Source organism: Elephas maximus, chromosome 3, assembly GCF_024166365.1.
Source record: "Elephas maximus indicus isolate mEleMax1 chromosome 3, mEleMax1 primary haplotype, whole genome shotgun sequence".
Taxonomy (NCBI): domain Eukaryota; kingdom Metazoa; phylum Chordata; class Mammalia; order Proboscidea; family Elephantidae; genus Elephas; species Elephas maximus.
The window spans coordinates 215,354,046-215,373,916 of NC_064821.1; positions in this window are offsets into that span (position 1 = coordinate 215,354,046).

Genomic DNA, 19,871 nt, shown 5'->3' on the forward strand with positions numbered 1-19,871 from the left:
CTCCTCTCTAATAATTACATGGTCATGCTTTTTCATGCCACCATTGCATACTTCTGCTGCTTGGCTTGCCAGTCGCGAGTGTGTATTTGTCACACTGGCATTTTCTGTTGTGTGTGAGGTTATGTCGGCACACAGAGCGACACTTCCTCAGCCTCTCCAGGTGCCTTGCATGCAGAACTCCTCTTTCTAGAATGGCTTTCCCTGGTGAAGATTCAGTCCTCTTTAAAGCTCTGGTATAGTGTCATCTCAACTTTGAGATCTTACCAACCTCCTCAGGCAGAGTTAATTATATTGTCTCCTTTGTTATCTCTGTTTCTTGTACACAATTCATTTATTGTTAAATAAATGCATAAATGAATGAGTCAAGAAATCTTATCTTACTCTTCTTGATAGCTCCAGTCCTTTTCATAGCAGTTGCTCTGATAACCAAAATATCACAGCACATAATGGAGGTTTGATAAATGTTCATCTGAACTGAACTTTACCTTCCATTTTCTCTTCTGCTCTTTGATATGATCATCAAATACAAGTGTTTGTGAGCAGTTCAGAGATCATCTGTTCCATTGTACTATGCAATGTAAAAATCATCTATAGAGAGGGTTTTATTGTCTATTTAAACATCTCCAGTGGTGGGAAGCTCACTACTGCATAATACAGCATGAGCCATCTTGGACCACTCAAATTGTTAGCAAAGTGTTCTTTAATATTGAGCTGAAAATTGCCTCCTTGTAACTCTTACCTATTGGTTTTATTTCTGCCCCCTGCCTTCCAAACACACACACTAGAAACTATCCAAAATAATTCTGTTCCCCCTCCATATGGCCATCCTCAAGTATTTGAAAATAACCATCATGTCCCATTTTGTATTCTCTTTTTCCAAATCAGACTTCAACAGTCCCTTATATCACATGGATTCTAGGCTGTTTCTCATCCTGGTCTTTCTCCTTTGGCTTCCAGTTAGTCAACGTGGCTTCTACCTTGTAGTACTCAGGACGGGAAAAGTCACAGGTATCATCCTTGTTAAAATTTTTCAGCCTTCTAAGTGCCAGGGCTGTGCTAGGGGCTGACATTCAGAGATGATGGGACCCTACCCTCAACAAACACATAGAGGAAAAGACATGCTTCACACTGAAACTCTCTCTAAGACTCTGTTCACTGGTCCATGTTGCTGTGGCAGGAGCGAGGTGTTTTCCTCTAGAACTTAGATTGCATGAAAGAGTTTATCTCCTGTTGGTCTTTCCTAGCTGAGGTGACCTGGAATAAATAAGGCTGCCCAGCAGTAGAGTAGATGAGTGGTCAATGACATCATCTAGGGCCCACAATCACTGGTAGGAATTGAGGAAAGCTATGTGTGTGAAAGAGTCCCTGGACTGTGCAAATGGTTAATGTGCTCTGCTGCTGAACAAAAGGTTGGAGATTCAAGTCCACCAAGAGGCACCTCAGAAGAAAGACCTGGTGATCTATTTTTAAAAAATCAGCCATTAAAGACCCAACTGAACACAGTTCTACTCTGACACACATAAGATTGTCATGAATCAAAATCGACTTGATGGCAATTGATTTTGTGTGTGTGTGTCTTAGGCTGAGTTCTCTAGAGAAGTAAAACCAGTGAAACACATAAATATATACATAGAGAGAGAGAGAGATTTATATGAAGGAAACAGCTGATGCCATTGTAGAGACCGGAAAGTCCCAAGTCCGTGGGTCAGGCTAGAGGCTTCTCCTGATAAAAGTAGCTGGAGGGGATGGTGAACCAAGACTGGAAGATCAGACAGCAGGCCTCTGGCTCACAGGCCACAGAGGATGATGAATCCCAAGATCAGCAGGTAAGCTGCTAGCTTGAGTCCCAAGAACCAGGGGTCAGATGAACAGGAGCCAGCAGCAGGATCCAGAGTAAGCAAAAGCTAATGAGCTTTGCCAGAAAGTCCACCTATATTGGATGCAGGTCAAACCCCCAAGGAAACTCCCTTTCAACTGCTTGGCTGCTCATAACAGATATCATCATGGAGGTGATTACATTGTATCATATCTCATTATGGAGGTGATTACATCATTACATACCTACCAAACTACATCATAACTGCCAGACCACTGACAATCATGGCCCAACCAAGTTGACACACAATCTAAACCATTACAGTGTGTGTGTGGGGCGGGGGGTGGTTGGGAGGGGAAGGACAGGGTGCGAAAGTCAGAGCATCCTGGACCGTGGAAAAGGCTGACACAATATTGTGTTGATTTCTGAGACTTGTTGGGGCTGTCGAGGTAGAGGATTGTCACTTTCAGAAAACCACCTGAATTTGTATGCACCACTCCTGTGGGGTGGAGAAGGCAGGTAAACAGTCTAGAGTAGATGGCAGGTGTTAAGAATTGAGAGATGAGTGCAGAAGATTGGGGCTTCAGTGTCTTTCCCTCCAATATCTGCAGGAGAAACACAAACACTCTAAGAGTTGCACACTCTAGACAAGAATCAACCCAATCAAGAAATGTTTTGGAAAAGGCCTTCCCTCCTTCCCCACCTCCACTTAGGATCCATCTGTCAAACATCTGGGGAAAACCGAAGAGGGCAACATTTACCCTCCTTCTTACAAAGATCCCAGTTTGTTGTCCTGAACTTATTCAGGAACATTCTGGAGCTGGCAGTATGGTTCCGAGACTCAGAGGTCATTCTCAGCTTGTACACACGTGCAATGAGATCTCCAAAAAATAAACTAAAAATGGGGTGACAGAAACAAAATGCAAACTTAAAAAACAAGAAGTAGATGAAAGGAAGCCGACTGTGGTGAATGGAGGTTCTTTGATTAACACAGAGCACAAAGGAGTCATGGGTTTGGATGGTGGGGGTGGCCTTATGCCCAGAGTAGAGCAGGCCAGGGGTTGGAGGGCTGAAGAAGAAGGAGGCAGTGGGACTCTGACAGAAGCTGTGGCAGCAGGTATTTTGGGTGTTCTCAGTGTATGTATCACTTGAAGGCAGAGGCCTATGTGACATGGCCTTTTTGGGGCTCTGAGAAGTTCTGGAAATTCCAGACTGTGATGCTGCAGAAGCAGCAGAAAAGCCTGACACTGATTTCTTCTCAGATGCTCCATAGATGGTGCAAGGGTAACCTGTTTAGTTTCAACTCGTGGATCATCACAGTAAGCTTCCCACATGTAGATTGCATGTGGCATGAAGGGCCATGGCGAAATATCAGTGACTACTTTCACTGGTAGTCTTCCAATATGGGTTGAGTAGGGTCAGTCTGATGAAAAGTCAAAGGTGGCACTGGCAGCAGGCTTCTGCTGGTAAAGGTCATGTTTAGAGCGATGCCAGTTCCTGACGAAAGACCTGAGTCCGTGTTTATACTTCTCCTTTGTCTCCAGTTCTGAGTGGATGATTCTGTGCCTGTCCCACCCATAATACAATGAACAAACATTTGTTTGGGTAGTGTGTCCCCAACTAACTTAAGTCCTCTAACTCCAGTGCTGTCACCAATTCTCTCACCTCAGTGTAATTTTATTGTTCATATCGCTAGTCCAGTCATCATCTGATATGGACACTAGTCTCCACGACCTTGGTTTTCTTTCTTTCCTGCTGGTGGTATTTCCGGACCCTAACTAATGCCATCTTACATTTCTCTTACTTACTCTGCTGCCCAAGCCAGTTATACCAGCCTTGCTCACTTCTGTTGAGGAGGGCAGAAAATAACTAAATTACCCTTCTTCAAATTCATCTGGTTTCAGACTTCTTGGGTTTGAGGACCATTTTGCCGTGTCTCACCAGCCTGCCTACCCCAGAGAGTGTTCCATTCTGCAGAGGCAGCCATTGACAGGATTAACAGGAGGCTGGCTTAGTATATATTCATTTTTCTTTCTACATACTATATACTAAAAATATACCTGAGGTCATAATTGAAAAGAATACTGCAAATAGCAAGAACAATACAATATACCTAAGAATAACCATACCTAGAAATGTGAGGGAATATATAAATAAAACTGCAAAAGAATAAAAGGAGGCTTGATTAAATGACAGTACATACTATACCTCTGAATACAAATCAATTAGGAGCCCTGGTGGTGCAATGGTTAAGCACTCAGCTGCTAACTGAAAGACTTGGTGACCTGTTCCCATTAAGATTATAGCCTAGAAAACTCTATGGGGGCAGTTCTACTCTGTCACATGGTACTCCAATTTGAAATTGACTCAATGGCACCCAATAACAATAATGAAGCTTTTGTTTCTCCCCAATTACATTTATGGGTTTATCACAAACCCAACAAAATGCCAACGGTATTCTCTTGAGAAGCTCTACAGATTTTTTGCTCTGTGATATATGAGAGAATAAAGATGTTCAAAAGTGTCTAAAACGTTTTAAGGGATCTGCCCTATAGGCACTGGGTTTGGGGCCCTATAGTAGATTGTTTCCAAAATGGTTTCCATAGTTCTCTTCATGTCCAGGCCCTTGGGTAGTCCCTCCCACATGGACACCTGGCTTGGCTAGGCGATGTGGCACAGCAGATACTTGATAAGTGCTTGCGCACTGGAGCTTGCCCTCTCTTGCTGGATGGAACCCTGAGATCATCACATGAGCAAGCCTGGGGTTGTCTCCAGGAGGAAGAGGCATGTGGAGAAAGGCTTCAGCTGTCCCAGCTGTCCCAGTGTCCCAGACAAAACACCAGCCCTGTGACTGAGGCTATCATAGATCATCCAGTTCCAGCCAGCCTGCCAAGTTCAGAAGAAATGCCTAATCAGTCCCTATTATCATGAGAAATAATAAACATTTGTTGTTTTAAGCTACTAAGTTTTGAGGTAGCTTGTTCCACAGCAATAACCGAGTCATCCAAACCATAATACACATTAATATGTATTATCAGGTTACAGCAGTAAGATTAATATGAGACTTATATGTAACAAACCCCTTCAGAAGCAGACCTTGAATTGCATAGAGGTTACTATGTGAAAGTGAAACAGGCTGCTCAGCCATATCTTGAACCGTACCCGAGCCATTTTTTCTCTTCTTTCTTCTTTCTCTCCTTTCCCTCTCCTAGCCCATCCCTGCCTCCAAGTAAGATCCTGATGTTAGCTCCCCAAATGGTTAAGTGTTAACCAATGTTTCCTCTGAGACTGTGGAAAAGAAGTGATATTGATCTGAGCCTGTCAAATAAGACAAAGGATGGTGCCAGTTACCCCCTGAACTAATGCGATAATGGCAGGAAAAAATCAACATGTTTGAGATAGGACCACCAAAACCAAACAGAAGAAAGAGAGCGCACATTCCACAAGTCCCTAAAACTTATGGCCCCTTTTCCCTTAAAAACCCAAACCCATCGGTAGTCTGGTGAGACAGACGACTTTAGGAGGAGATCATTCCCCTCTGTCTCCATACACTGGTATATCTAATAAAGCTCATGCTACCCACCTCATCCTGTCTCAAGAATTGGCTATTTGCGGCAGGCGGCTCTAACTCGCAAAATTGCGGTAACAAAAGGAGCCCTTGGGTGGTGCAAATGGTTAAGGTGCTGGGCTGATAACTGAAAGGTTGTAGGATTGAGTCCACCCAGAGGTGCCTTGGAAGAAAGGCCTAGCAACCTAATTCTGACAAATAAGCCATTGAAAACCCTATGAAATACAGGCCTACTCTGACACACATGGGGTCGCCCGCCATTAGTCAGAATCAACTTGATGGCAACTGGTTTGTTTGTTTGTTTGTTTGACTGTTAATATGTGAAAAAGGAGGTACTGAGAATTAGGCGAGAGACAGAGACAGAAAGACAGAGACAGGCAGAGGGACAAAGAGATGGAGACAGAGAGAGAGAGACACAGAGAGAAAGAGGGACAGAGACAGGGAGAGGGAAAGAAATAGAGAAAGATGAAGACAGACCACGGAACAGGGGATGAGCTGACAATGTTCTCTTTCTTCTAACTCCTTATGAATCAGATGAGTTGGGTTTTTTTTTTTTTTTTTTTTCCCCAGTGAGGAAGAGTAAGAGAAGGGGTGGAAAGAGTATTATTCCAGGGAAAGAATTCTCAATTTTTTTGTGCCAGGACCATCTTGGCCGTCTGGTGAAGCCTATGGACCTTCTTCTCAGAATAATGCTTTAAAATTCATTCAATAAAATACATAAACAAAAAATACATAGGAAGCCAATTATACTGAAATTCAGTAATAAAAATACATTTTTTAATTTGTGGTGTAGTAAAATACACCCTTCTTAATTATCCCATTAAATAGCATGACCTAGCAGCAGATCTAGTAACTACCACAATTTTGAAGCAGTAATGAGCACAAATTATATTTTGAGTTAAGTAACGTGATGAGAAAATACCTATGATGTCTACTGGTGGCAAGATCACAGGTACTGCTAATATTAACATGGTTTGTTGGCTGCGTTCAGAGCGGAAGGAAACCCTAACTTCCAGTAAATATTAATGAAAATAAAGACACAATTTCTTCCCATTTGAGTTCACAGATGCCACCCCTCCCTCCCCCATTTTCTATCCAGACCCAGTGGACCTCAGTTAAAGAATCTTTTCTTCATCATAACATCAGAAAAGCCTCACACAAGTTAACAGGAAAAGTCCCAAGGGACTTAACAAACAGATAGGCAATGATAAACATCTGAAGAAAAATTCAGCCTCAATCAAAGCAATCAGAGTAACAGAAATGAACTTTTTTGGCCTTGTAAATTGGGATAAAACACGCACTCATACAAATGTACAATAGAATAGCTGCCAAGTGGCACTGGGAAGACCATATTCACCGCTATTTAAGTTAAAAATTGGTGCAGTTGTTTTGGAAAACAGATCTTAAATTATTCACATTTTTGAATCAGTAATTTAACTCCTTAAATCAACTTAAATTGCTGTTATTTAATAGCTGGACCCTGAGATTTTTCTCGTAGAACCCAGGTGTCTTAGCCATCTAGCGCTGCTATAACAGAAATGCCACAAGTGGATGGCTTTAACAAAGAGAAATTTGTTTCTGCACAGTAAAGTAGGCTAAAAGTCCAAATTTAGGGTGTCAGCTCCAGGGCAAGACTTTCTCTGTCAGTCTTCTCATCGGTCTTCCCCTGGACTAGGAGCTTCTCCATGCAGGGATCCGGGGTCCAAAGGATGTACTTTGCTCCTGGCACTGCTTTCTTAGTGGTATGAGGTCCCCCTGTCTCTCTGCTTTCTTCTCTCTTTTGTATCTCAAGAGATTGCCTCGAAACACAATCCAATCTTGTAGATTGAGTCCTGCCTCACTAACACAACTGCCACCCATTCTCCGTCATTAATATCGTAGAGGCAGGATTTACAACATATAGGAAAATCACACCATATGGGGAATTATGATCCAGCCAAATTGATACACACATATTTTGAGAGACACAGCTCAATACATGACATTCCACGCTTTGGCCCCCCAAAATCACATCCTTGCAACATGCAAAACATATTCACTCCATCATATCATAGCAAAAGTCTTAACTCCAAGTCCAAAATCCAAAAATTCCTTTTCATCTGTGAAATCTAGGATACAAGTTATTTGCTTTCAAAGGTACAATGGCAGAACAGGCACAAGCTAGATATTTCCACTACAAATGGGAAAAACTGGAGGAAAAGAAGGGCTACGAGGCACCAAGCAAGTCAGCAGAACACATTACATTAGTTCTCAAAGCTTTGAAAATAACCCTCTGTTCTCTAAGATGATTTACGCAATGGACCTGCCCTCCAGACTCTGGCTATTGGCCACACTCTCCGGATTCTGAGTGGAGTCTCCTCTGCCTTCCAGACCCACTGGGGCAGCAACTCTGCTCCATCGGCTTTAAGTGCGCCATTCTTCTAGTCCATCTGAGTGGTGACTCCACCCTTAGAAACACCAGAGGCCACGGCTCCGCCCTTTGAAACCCCTGAGGTCATGGTCATACCTTTTGAGACTGAGGCAGCTTGGCTTCTTGTATTCCTTGTCTCTTCAGCTTCTGGTTCCTATTTTTTTGGCTTCTCTGCTCTTGGGCAAGACCCACAACTGTCCTGCTGAGGCGAGTGTTTCAAAGCTCTGTACCTCCACCGATAAGTGCCCAAAGGCACCCCACTCTGCCAGAAAGCCTTCTACTCACAGGCACTCAGCTCTCTTTCTCTGTGGGTCAGCTCCGGTGCTGTCTGGAGCTGGTCTCTTAGTTCTGCTGCTGCTGGTTCTCTGTTGCTTTCACTTCGCTGCTGCAGGTTCTCTGCTGCTGCTGGCCCTCTGCCTCTGCTCCAACTCTATCCATTCACAGTTTTGAAACCGCTTTCACATTTTACTTATCTGTTAGAGCAGAACCCCAGTCTTGGTACCAAATGTCTTAGGCTGGGTTCTCTAGAGAAGCAAAACCAATAAAGTGTATAAATACATATAAAAAAAACATATAGAGAGGTTTATATCAAGGAAACAGCTCACGTGATTGTAGGAGTTGAAACGTCTCAAGTCCTTGGATCAGGGTAGAGGCCTGTGGCTTCATGGGGAGTTCCTTATGACCAGCTGACTGAAGAAGAGAAAACTCGTGCCTGGTTTACAGATGGTTCTGCCCAATATGCAGGCATCATTTGAAAGTGGACAGCAGCAGCACTACCACACCTTTCTGGGACCTCCCTGAAGCACAGTGGTGAAGGGAAATCCTCCCAATGGGCAGTACTTCAAGAAGTGTACCTGGTTGTTCACTTTGCTTGGAAGGAGAAATGGCCAGATGTGCAATTGTATACTGGTTCATGGGCTGTGGCCAAAGGTTTGGCTGGGTGGTCAGGGACTTGGAAGGAACTTGATTGGAAAACTGGAGACAAGGATTTATGGGGAATAGGTATGTGGACAGACCTCTCCGAATGGGCCAAAGAAGTGAAGATATTTGTGTTTCATGTGAATGCTCACCAAAGGGTGATGTCAGCAGAGAAGGATTTTAACAGTCAAGTGGATAGGATGATGCGTTCTATGGAAACCACTAATTATCTTTCCCCAGCTACTCCTATCATTGTCCAATGGGCTCATGAACAAAGTGGCCACGATGGCGGGGTTGCAGATGGTGTCTGGGCCCAGCAACATGGACTTCCACTCACCAAGGCTGACTTGGCTACAGCCACTCCTGAGTGCCCAATATGCCAGCAGCAGAGACCAACTCTGAGTTCTCAACGTGGCACCATCCCTTGAGGTGATCAGCCAGCAACCTGGTGGCAGGTTGATTACATTGGACCACTCACATCATAGGAGGGGCAGTGTTTTGTCCTTGCTGGAATAGACGCTTACTCTGGATATGGATTTGCCTTCCCTACATGCCACACTTCTGCCATAACTACCATCTGTGGACTTACACAATGCCTTATCCACCATCATGGTATCCCACACAGCATTGCCTCTAATCAAGGGGGTCACTTCACAGCAAATATAGTGCAGCAGTGGGCCCATGCTCATGGAATTCACTGGTCCTACCATGTTTCCCATCATCCTGATAGAACAATGGAATGGACTCCTAAAGACCAATTATGGTGCCAGCTAGGTGGCAATATCTTGAGGGGTTGGGGCAATGTTCTCCAGGAGGCTGTATATGCCCTAAACCAGTGTCCAATATATGGTGCAAACCCTGGTGGTGTAGTGGTTAAGTGCTACAACTGCTAACCAAGAGGTTGGCAGTTTGAATCCACCAGGTGCTCCTTGGAAACTCTATGGGGCAGTTCTACTCTACCCTATAGGTTCGCTATGAGTTGGAATCGACTAGACGGCACTAGGGCCTAGGTTAGGTTTCTCCCATAGCCAGGATCATAGATCCAGGAATCAAGGCATTGTAATTGGAGTGGCATCACTCACTATTACCCCTAGTGACCTACTTGCAAGATTTTTGCTTCCTGTCCCCATGACCTTACGCTCTGCAGGCCTAGAGATCTTAGTTCCAAAGGGAGGAATGATCCCACCTGGAGACACATCACTGATTCCATTGAACTGGAAACTAAGAATGCCACCTGGCCACTTTGGGCTCCTTATGCCTCTGAATTGACAGGAGAAGAAGGGAGTTACCGTGATGGCTGGTGTGATTGATCCTGATTACCAAGAGGAAATCATACTGATATTATATAATGTAGGTAAAGAAGAGTATGTCTGGAATGCAGGAGATCCCTTACAGCATCTGTCATAGATCAAATTTTGTCCCCCCAAAAATATGTGTATATGGGTATCAATTGGGCTGGGCCACGATTCCCAGTATTGTGTGATTTTCCTATATGTTGTAAATCCTGCCTCTATGATGTTAATGAGGGGGAATGGGTAGCAGTTGTGTTAGTGAGGCAGGACTCAACCTACAGGATTGGACTGTGTCTTGAGTGTTTTGTATCTCGAGATACAAAAGAAAGAAGAGAGCAGAGAAACAGGGAGACCTCATACCTCCAAGAAAGTAGCACTGGGAGCAAAGTGCGCCCTTTGGACCTGGGGGTCCCTGTGCCTGAGAAGCTTCTCGACCATGGGAAGATTGAGGACAAGGACCTTCCTCCAGAGCCGACAGAGAGAGAAAGCCTTTCCCTGGAGCCGATGCCTTGAATTTGGACTTTTAGCCTACTTTACTGTGAGGAAATAAATTCCTCTTTGTTAAAGTCATCCACTCGTGGTATTTCTGTTATGGCAGCACTGGATGACTAAGACAGTGTCTTTTAGTACTACCATGTCCTGTGATTAAAGTCAATGGAAAACTACAGCAACCCAATTCTAACATGACTACTGATAGCCCAGACCCTTCAAAAATGAAGGTTTTGGCCACCCCACCAGGCAGAGAACTATGATCAGCTGAGGTGCTTGCTGAGGGCAAAGGGAATACAGAATAGGTTGTGGAAGAAGGTAGTTCTAAATACCAAGTCACATGACCAGTTGCAGAAACAAGGACTGTAATTGTTATGAGTATTTCTGCTTTGTATGTGTGCATCAGATATTTTTGTTTTCTTATAAAAATAAGATGTAAATGGGGCTAGTGCATTTTTGGATGTATGTGTGTTTTTTTTTTTTTTTTTTTTAGTGTGTTAGTTATATCATGTTACGTGCAAGTATGACTTTGTAATTGTGTTTACTCAGAGATCAGGAATGGTTTGGGGAGATGTGTAGAGATGCCAAGCTGACAAGAGGTGGACTATGATGGTTAAGATTGTGTGTCAACTTGCCTGGGCCATGATTCTCAGTGTTTGGCAGTTGTATAATGTTCTGATCACTTCCTTGTTGAAATTTGATATGTGATCACCCCCATGATAGAATCTGCTGAGTGGTACTATTGGGGGTGGGGCATGTGGTGGTCCACTGCCCCCTCAGCCTTCATCTCTCTACCTTCTGCCATCTACTTCCTTCCTGCTTGCACTGCCAAGGTCATTGCCTTGTTCTGGATCCAGCAGCTGTCTCTTGTCTGGCTTCTGGTTTTTGGGACTTGAGCTAGCAGTTTATCTGTCCATCTGGGTATTTGTTGATCTTCACAGCCTGTGAGCAAGAGTCCTACTTCCTGACCCACTGATCTTGGGTTTTGCCAGCCCCTGCAGGCATGAGAATCAGGAGAAATCTTGTGGTCTTGTCTGCCGAACTCGGGGATTCCTTGACCTGCACAGCCTGTAAGCAAGAGCCCTTCTCTCCGACCTGCTGATCTTGGGTTCACCATATTCTGCAGTTCTGTCCTAATCCAAGGACTTGGGACATTCCAGCCCGTACAATCAGATGAGCTTTTTCCTTGATATAAACCTCTCTCTCTATATTTATATGCCTTACTGGTTTTGCTTCTCTAGAGAACCCAGCCTAAGACACCAGGCTACCCAAATCTTAAAGGACCCTCTGGGTTATGCGTACCACTAACTTGCTCCCTCCATCACCATCAAACAAATTTTTCCCAGTTTCAAAATCATAGCATGAAAAAGCCCACCACACTCCATCCTATGTGCTTAAACCTCATAGGGCCTTACGTATGCTGAACCCTCCTTTAAATCTGCTGATCTTTCGTATTATTTCTGGAGGCATGGCAATTTGCCTAGGAGGACAGACATTTGGGCGTGCATATTTTGCCATAGTATTTATTGACTTGTGTTTAATTTTTTGCACAGAATATTTCTTTCTGTTCATGTTTTTTTTTCTATTATCTTTGTCTCATATTTGGCTTTCCTATCAGTTCATGCCTTTTTCTTTGAACTTGGCATCATTGCTTCATTGATTTAAAATGTATTTCTTGAATACAATTATGTTCCAGGCATTGTGCTAGGCATTAGAGATTCAACGGTGAATAGACCTCATCCTGTCCTCATGGGGCTTATCATCTAATTCAGGGACTGCAAATTACTGCACATGGGTCAAATCCATCCTGTCAGTTTTTGAACGATCGACAAGCTAAGAATGGTTTTTACATTTTAACATGCAATAAAAATCAAAAGAAGAATAATACTTCATGATACATGAAAATTATATGAAACTCAAATTTTAGTGTTGATAAATCAAGTTTTATTGGAGCACTGCCACACGAATTTGTTTACAGATTGTTTGTAGCCACCTTTATGCTACAGTAGGAGAATTGAGTATTTGCAACAGAAACTATATCACCACCAACTTCAAATATCTACCCTCTGGCCATTTACAGAAAGTTTGCCTGATTTAGTGGAATAAACAGAAAAGAAAAAAGAAAGTAAACAATAAATAAAATAATCACAAGTTGTGGAAAGTGCTATGAAGGGGAGAAAAGAGACCAAGAATTGGTCAGACATGTTGAGATGTGAAGAGTGGCAGTTCTGTTCCAGCAGAGGAGATGGGGGTGGGTGAGCAAATGTGCTGAGGTGGGGAAGATCTTGATATGTTTGTGGCACTGAGAAGCCACTGGAGCTGGAGGAGTAAGGCATACGGGAAACCACTGAAGGAATTTAAGAAAAGGAATTACATGATATGATTTGCATCACTTTTTTTTTTTTTTAGCTGCGCTGTGGAGAAGGGATTGCAAGAAGGAAAGTGGGGAAAGGAGGGGGTGTTTAGAAGTTTATTGCTGTACCCTCTCTGTAACACCCTCTTCCTTGTCTTTCTCCTGTTAGTAATATGTCCTCCTTATTGACTCCACAAACTGGGTGAGATAAGCTACTTCAGGACCTCGTGATGTTTTACAATCATTCTTTTGAAAGCCAGTTATTAACAAGTTTTAGACATGTAGAATAGCAACTGATAAAAACTTCTGAAAAAATAAGAATTTATTGGAAAATATTTTCTTGCTAAAAATACAGTTTTCAAATATGGTGCAACCGAACATATACAGAGTTGTTAGAAACCATAACTAATGGTAGCCACTCGAGTCTCCTGGCTAAGAGGTGTCATACTTCTCTGTAATAGTCTTTTGTCTTGCAAAATACCTTAATAAACCGTATTAGGGAAAAAGATGAGGGAAATTCCTGATGAAGGGTTAGTCTGTGGATTTTTAAGAACTCTGATTCTACACATTTTTTGTTTTTGTTTGTTCTCTTTTTTGCAAGGCTGGTTTTTTGGCATGAACGGGGGTGCTGTCTCATAAAGTCTGATACAGCACAGACAGGGGCTTGCATGTACAGGGTGGCAAGATGATCCATGAATGAAGTAGTTTGGTAGAAGCAGTAATTCAGAGCCAAGGCCAACTAGGAGAAAATTTGTCCAAGAAATATAAGAATCCCAGGGAAGATCAGGTGAGATACCATGTAACAGAGATTTTGAGGCAATTTCGTTTGACCCTTTAAGGACAATGTGGCTCCAGCTTACATTTGTGTTACATACCATCTTGCTCTGCCCTCATATTAATTATATTATTTACAGAAGATCAAGTAGTGTTGTGCTGATTTCAGAGACCAGGAAAAGCAGTCAGAGAGAGGTTAAGTGACATCCAAGGACATGGACATTGGCAGAGATAGAACCACTGTTACTTCTTTGGCCACTAGGGCCCTTGGTGAAGCCTGTCCTTCTAGCTACTTGGTGGATGAGAGCCAAGACTAAAGAAAAGCTGAAAAGAACAAAAGTAAATGTTTATGGAAAAACAAAATCCAGCATTTACAGGAAGCATTTGTTTCCTCCTATGTCTTGCTCTTTCTGAATTTAGGATTTCCCTGAAGGAAACAGTTCTATTTTGGGGGAAAAAAAACACACATGGGCCAAATTTTGCTGAGCCTCTGATAGGAAGTACTTTCCCACCAATCTGTTTCTGGGTCTGACATACCAACTCAGAAAGTGTCAAGCTGACTGGAGCCAAAGTATCCATGTTTCCATAACCTTTTCCAGTCACCCAGTGCCCAGTGGAAAAAAAAAAAAAAAAGCAGGGTGGAAGTAGGCTATTGTAATTCAAGAAAGATTGGGTGATTTAGCGTTTAGGATCCAATTAGGAATCTGCTTAGATTTGCACAACTCAAGAAATAATGGCGTGTTTAGTCAATTCAGTCTCATAAGGAACTTTTCAAATAAGCTTTTTTACTTTTATAATCTTAGAGCTGACTGAAAGGCTCTTGGAGACTCAAGTCAACGTCTTGTTACCCAAGGATCTAAGCAAATGGCTTTGGCTATGAGGTAGTTTGGTGCAATAGTATGGATAAGCTGTTAGGATTTGAAGGCTTCATGGCCTTACCTGAAATGGCCAACAAGATTGAATGACTTCATTTCCTCTTTACTGTAGAATAAGTAAGGTCTCTGGGTGGCACAAATTGTTTGTACTCAACTACTAACTTAACGGTTGGAGGTTCAAACTCACTCAGTGCTGCCACAGGAAAAAGGCCTGACAAGCTTCTTCCATGAAGTCAATAAAACCCTGTGGAGCAGCTCTACTCTATAACACATAGGGTTGCCATGAGGTGGAATTGACTTGATGGCAATGGGTTTGGTTTGGCTGTGGTGGTATAAGTTAGAGCTCCTTTTCTGCTACAAAATTTTCTTCTTCCCACGTGTCTTAGATGAAACCCTGACATAAACGCCAGGTAGAGATGGGAGCAGGCCAGAGAGAGGGCCAAAAGGCCTCCTTTCATGGACATGGAAATGGAAGTCAATGTGTAGGTTAGAAATCTACCTGGGCCTTCTGATCTACTTTTCTCCATTTTGTCAACCTTAAAAGAATTTCCTTCTTTCTTCACTCTCAGATTGCAAGAATGAATGAGATCATTGTCTACAAAGCATCTTGTGTTTCTTCCAGAAAAGTACTCTCTGGGTATAAAAGTGAATGTGCTAGACAGCTATCAAAGCTTGAAGCAAATAAGGTCACAGACTTGTGAAGAAATTTGCAAAATATAACTTAATGCCTCAAATTCAAAATTTTGTAGGAATGACTAAGTGGTATATTTTGAGGTTAAGCCAACCTGTAGGACCTATAGTTCCCACTAAACTGTGATAGCAACAACCAGCCTGTCTAGTGATTAATAGCTTGCAAAGCACGTTCACGTACATGACCTCATTTGTCACAGAAGAGACAGTGCACATGTAGCAGAAACACTAAGACAATCGTTACTATTATTTGAAAGCAAAAGAACTCAGGGAGGGTTAATTTTACTCAAAGTTCCTCAACTTCAGTTGGTAGGATCAGGCATTGAATCTAGATCTTGTGATGTCAAAGTCCATGCCATTTCTACCTTGTTGTTATTGTTAGGTGCCATTGAGTTGATTCCAACTAATAGCGGCCCTATGTGTAACAGGACCAAACATTGCTTGGTTCTATGCCATCCCAACAAAAGTAAGTATGTTTGAGCCCAATTTCCATTATTTGTTACTGTTAGGCGATGTCGAGTCAGTTCTGACTCATAGAGACCCTACGTACAACAGAATGAAGCACTGACCGGTCCTGGTTCCATCCTCACAATCTTTGATATGTTTGAGCCCATTTTTGCAGCCAACGTGTCAGTCCATCTCATTGAGGGTCTTCCTTCCTCTATTGCGCTGAGCCTCTACCTTACCAAGCATGATGTCCTTCTCCAGGGACTGGTCCCTCCTGATAACATGTCCAAAGCACATGAGATGAAGTCTCACCATCCTCGCTTCTAAGGAGCATTTTGGCTGCACTTCTTCCAAGACGGACTTGTTTGTTCTGGCAGTCCATGGTATATTCAATATTCTTCATTAACACCATAATTCAAGGGTGTCAGTTCTTCTTTGGTCTTCCTTATTCATTGTCCAGCTTTCACATGCATATGAGGTGATTGAAAATACTATGGCTCGGGTCAGGTGCACCTTAGGCCTCAAAGTGACACCCTTGCTTTTTAACACTTTAAAGAGGTCTTTTGCAGCAGATTTGCCCAATGCAATATGTTATATGATTTCTTGACTGCTGCTTCCATGGGTGTTGATTGTGGATTCAAGGAAAATGAAACCCTCAACAACTTCAATATTTTCTCTGTTTATCATGATGATCCTTATTGGTTCAGTTGGGAGAATTTTTGTTTTCTTTACATTGAGGTGTGTAAAAATGGCGTGGGGTCAGAGTCTGACCTTCCCTAATTTCACAAGGGGAAAGGAGAATCAAGATCAACAGCCTAAGGCTGATTCCTATGAGGTGGAAGTCAGACATGCCTCCTCTCCCTGTCATCTTTACCATTCTGACAGCGGTCCCCCACACGGCACTCTCTCCTTCTCTGCTGGGTTTGATGATTCATTGCAATGGCCACACGCAACTCACAGACAGTACTCATGATTATGGCGTTTATTAGGGAAGTAACAGGTTACAATTCAGGTTCAGGAACTCTCAGGATATAGTACTTCTTTTTTCAGCTGTGCTTGCAGGGTTCACCTCTCTCTGGCCCTAGGCCTCTGACCTGCTCAGGCAAATGTTACAAAGCTCTTTTAGTCCCTGCCAATAAGTCCCCAGAGGCATTCCAGGCACTCAGCTTTCTTGCTCTATAGGTCGGGAATCCCACTGCAGAGTCTCCTCTTGGTCTCTCCAGTCACTGCTTCTCACCATCTTCAGGGTTACAGCTTGCTCTCTTTCTCAGTCTTCTGGTTCCAGGAGCCTTTCAGCACACGAAGCGCTGGTGATGTAGTGGTTAACAGCTACGGCTGCTAACCAAAAGGTAGGCAGTTCGAATCTACCAGGTGCTCCTTGGAAATGGTACAGGACAGTTCTCCTCTGTTCTCTAGGGTCACTATGAGTCAAAATTGACTCCACAGCAGTGGGTTTTTAGTGGAGTTTTCAGCACAGGTATGGGGCCCAAAGGGTGTGCTGGATCTTCTTCCTTTGTGGTGGTAGGATCCTCACTTTTCTGTCTCTGGGGTGGCTCATTAGAAGCCCAGTGGGATGACAAAACTGACCAATTCCCTTAGTGGACCACAATTACAGTATTTGCACAGTTCCACCCAATCACTTAGGTGTGAATTACAAGACCATGGCGAGAAAGGCCACACAAAAGTGATCATTTGCACAGCAAGGCATAATTCATACTAAAGGCTGTAGTATTTGATCTTCATCAGTAAGTGCTACAAGTCCTCTTCACGTTCAGCAAGCAAGGTTGCGTCACCTGCATGTGGCAGGTTTTTAGTGAGTCTTCTACCAATCCTGATGGCACGTTCTTCTTCATAGTCCTGCTTCTTGGATTGTTTGCTCAGCATACAGATTGAATAAGTATAAGGATACAACCCTGACACACATCTTTCCTGATTTTAAATCACATAGTATCCCCTTGTACTGTTTGAACGACAGCCTCTTGGTATACGTACAGATTCTGCATGAGCACAATGAAGTGTTCTGGAATTCCCATTCTTCGCAATGTTATCCATTATTTGTTATGATCCACATACTTGAATGCCTTTGTGTAGTCAATAAGACCCAGGTGAACATCTTTCTGATATTCTCTGCTTTTAGCCAAAATCCACCTGGCATCAGCAATGATATCCCTCAGTCCACATACTGTTCTGAATCTGGCTTAAATTTCCTTTTTTTGAAAATTGCATTTTAGATGAGTATTGACAGAGCAAATTAGTTCCTTATTAAATGATTAATACAGATATTGTTTTGTGACATCTGTTGCCACCCCCACAACATGCCAACACTATTCCCTTCTTGATCTTGGGTTCCCTGTTACCAGCTTTCCCGTCCCCTCCTGCCTTCTTATCCTTGCTCCTGGGCTGGTGTGCCCATTTAGTCTTGTTTTGTTTTATGAGCCTTTCTAATCTTTGAATAAAGGTGAACCTCAGGAGTGACTTCAGTACTGAGTTAAAAGTGAGTCCGGGGGCCATATTCCAATCTCCATTTCTTCATTCTCTGTCAGACCAGTAAGCCTTTTTTTTTTTTTTTGTGAGTTAGAATTTTTTTCTACATTTCTCTGCAGCTCTGTCCAGGATCATCTATTGTGCTCCCTGTCAGAGCAGTTGGTGTGGTAGCCGGGCATCATCTAGATGTGCTGGATTCAGTCTGGTGGTGGCTGTGGTACTTACTGTCCACTAGTCCTTTGGACTAACCTTTCCGTTGCGTTTTTGGTTTTCGTCCTTCTTTCTTGCTCCAGATGGGGTGAGACTAATGGAGTATCTTAGATGGCTCTTTCCAAGCTTTTAAGACCCTAGACGCTATTTACCGAAAAAGGATATAGAACATTTTCTTTATGAACTATGTTATGCCAATTGAGTTAGATGTTCCCTGAGACCATAGTCCCCAGGACCCAGCCCCAATAACTTGGTCTCTCTGGTGTTTGCTGCTTTTGGCCAAAATCCATCTGACATCAGCAATGATATCCCTCAGTCCACGTGCTCTTCTGAATCTGGCTTGAATTTCTGGCAGTTCCCAATCAATGTACTGCTGCAAATGTTTTTTGAATTATCTTCAGCAAAATTTTACTTGCATGTGATGTTAATAATATTGTTCAATAATTTACACATTCTATTGGATTGCCTTTCTTTGGAATGGGAAAAAATATGGATCTCTTCCAGTTGGTTGACTAGGTAGCTATCTTCCAAAATTCTTGGCATAGATGAGTGAGCTCTTCCAGGGTTGCCTCTATTTGTTGAAACATCTCAACTGTATTCTGTCAATTCCTGCAGCCTTGTTTTTTGCCAATGCCTTCAGTGCAGTTTGGATTTCTTCCTTCAGTACCTTCAGTCCTTGATCATATGTTACCTTCTGAAATGGTTGGATGTTGACCAATTCTTTTTGGTACAATGATTCTGTGTATTTCTTTAATTTTCTTTGATGCTTCCTGTGTTTTTCAGTATTTTGCTCATAAAAAAAACATAGAATCCTTCAAAATTGCTCCTTGAGCCTTGAATTTTTTCTTCAGGTTCTCAGCTTGAGAAATATCCAGTGTGTTCTTCCCTTTTGTTTTTCTTACTTCAATTCTTTGCACATGTCATTATAATACTTTACTTTGTCTTCTGAAGCTGCCCTTTAAAATATTCTGTTTAGCTCTTTTACTTCATCATTTCTTCCATTCACTTTAGCTACTCTACGTTCAATAGCAAGTTTCAGAGTAGGAATTGACATGATGGCATTGGTTTTTTTTTTTTTTTTCAAGAGGAATATGAAATGTTGGTGTAGGGCTGGTGGTATGATGTTGCTACATAATACATGTGATTAGGGAAGGTCTCTGATTTGAGCAGATCATCCATGGAAACGAGGAAGCAAAACATGGGGTTATTTGGGGATAGAGATTTCCGAAGAGCGAGAACAGAGTGCAAATGTCCTGGGGTAAGAGAGGCTGGGCATATTTGAGAAACCTCCAGTAGAACGATGTGGCTGGAGCAAGAGAAGATAGGTAGAAGGTAAGAGAGGGAGAGGGTGGAGTGAGAAGTCCAAGGGCTTAGTGGTTTTTCTCTTTTTCTTTTTATTTTATTTTTTTTTAGGTGACAGTTTACAGAGCAAATTAATTTCTCATTCAAAAATTTATACACAAATGGTTTCATGACAATGGTTGCAATTCTTGCAATGTGTCAGCATGGAGAGTGTTGACTCTCCTTTCCACCCCAAGTTCTCCA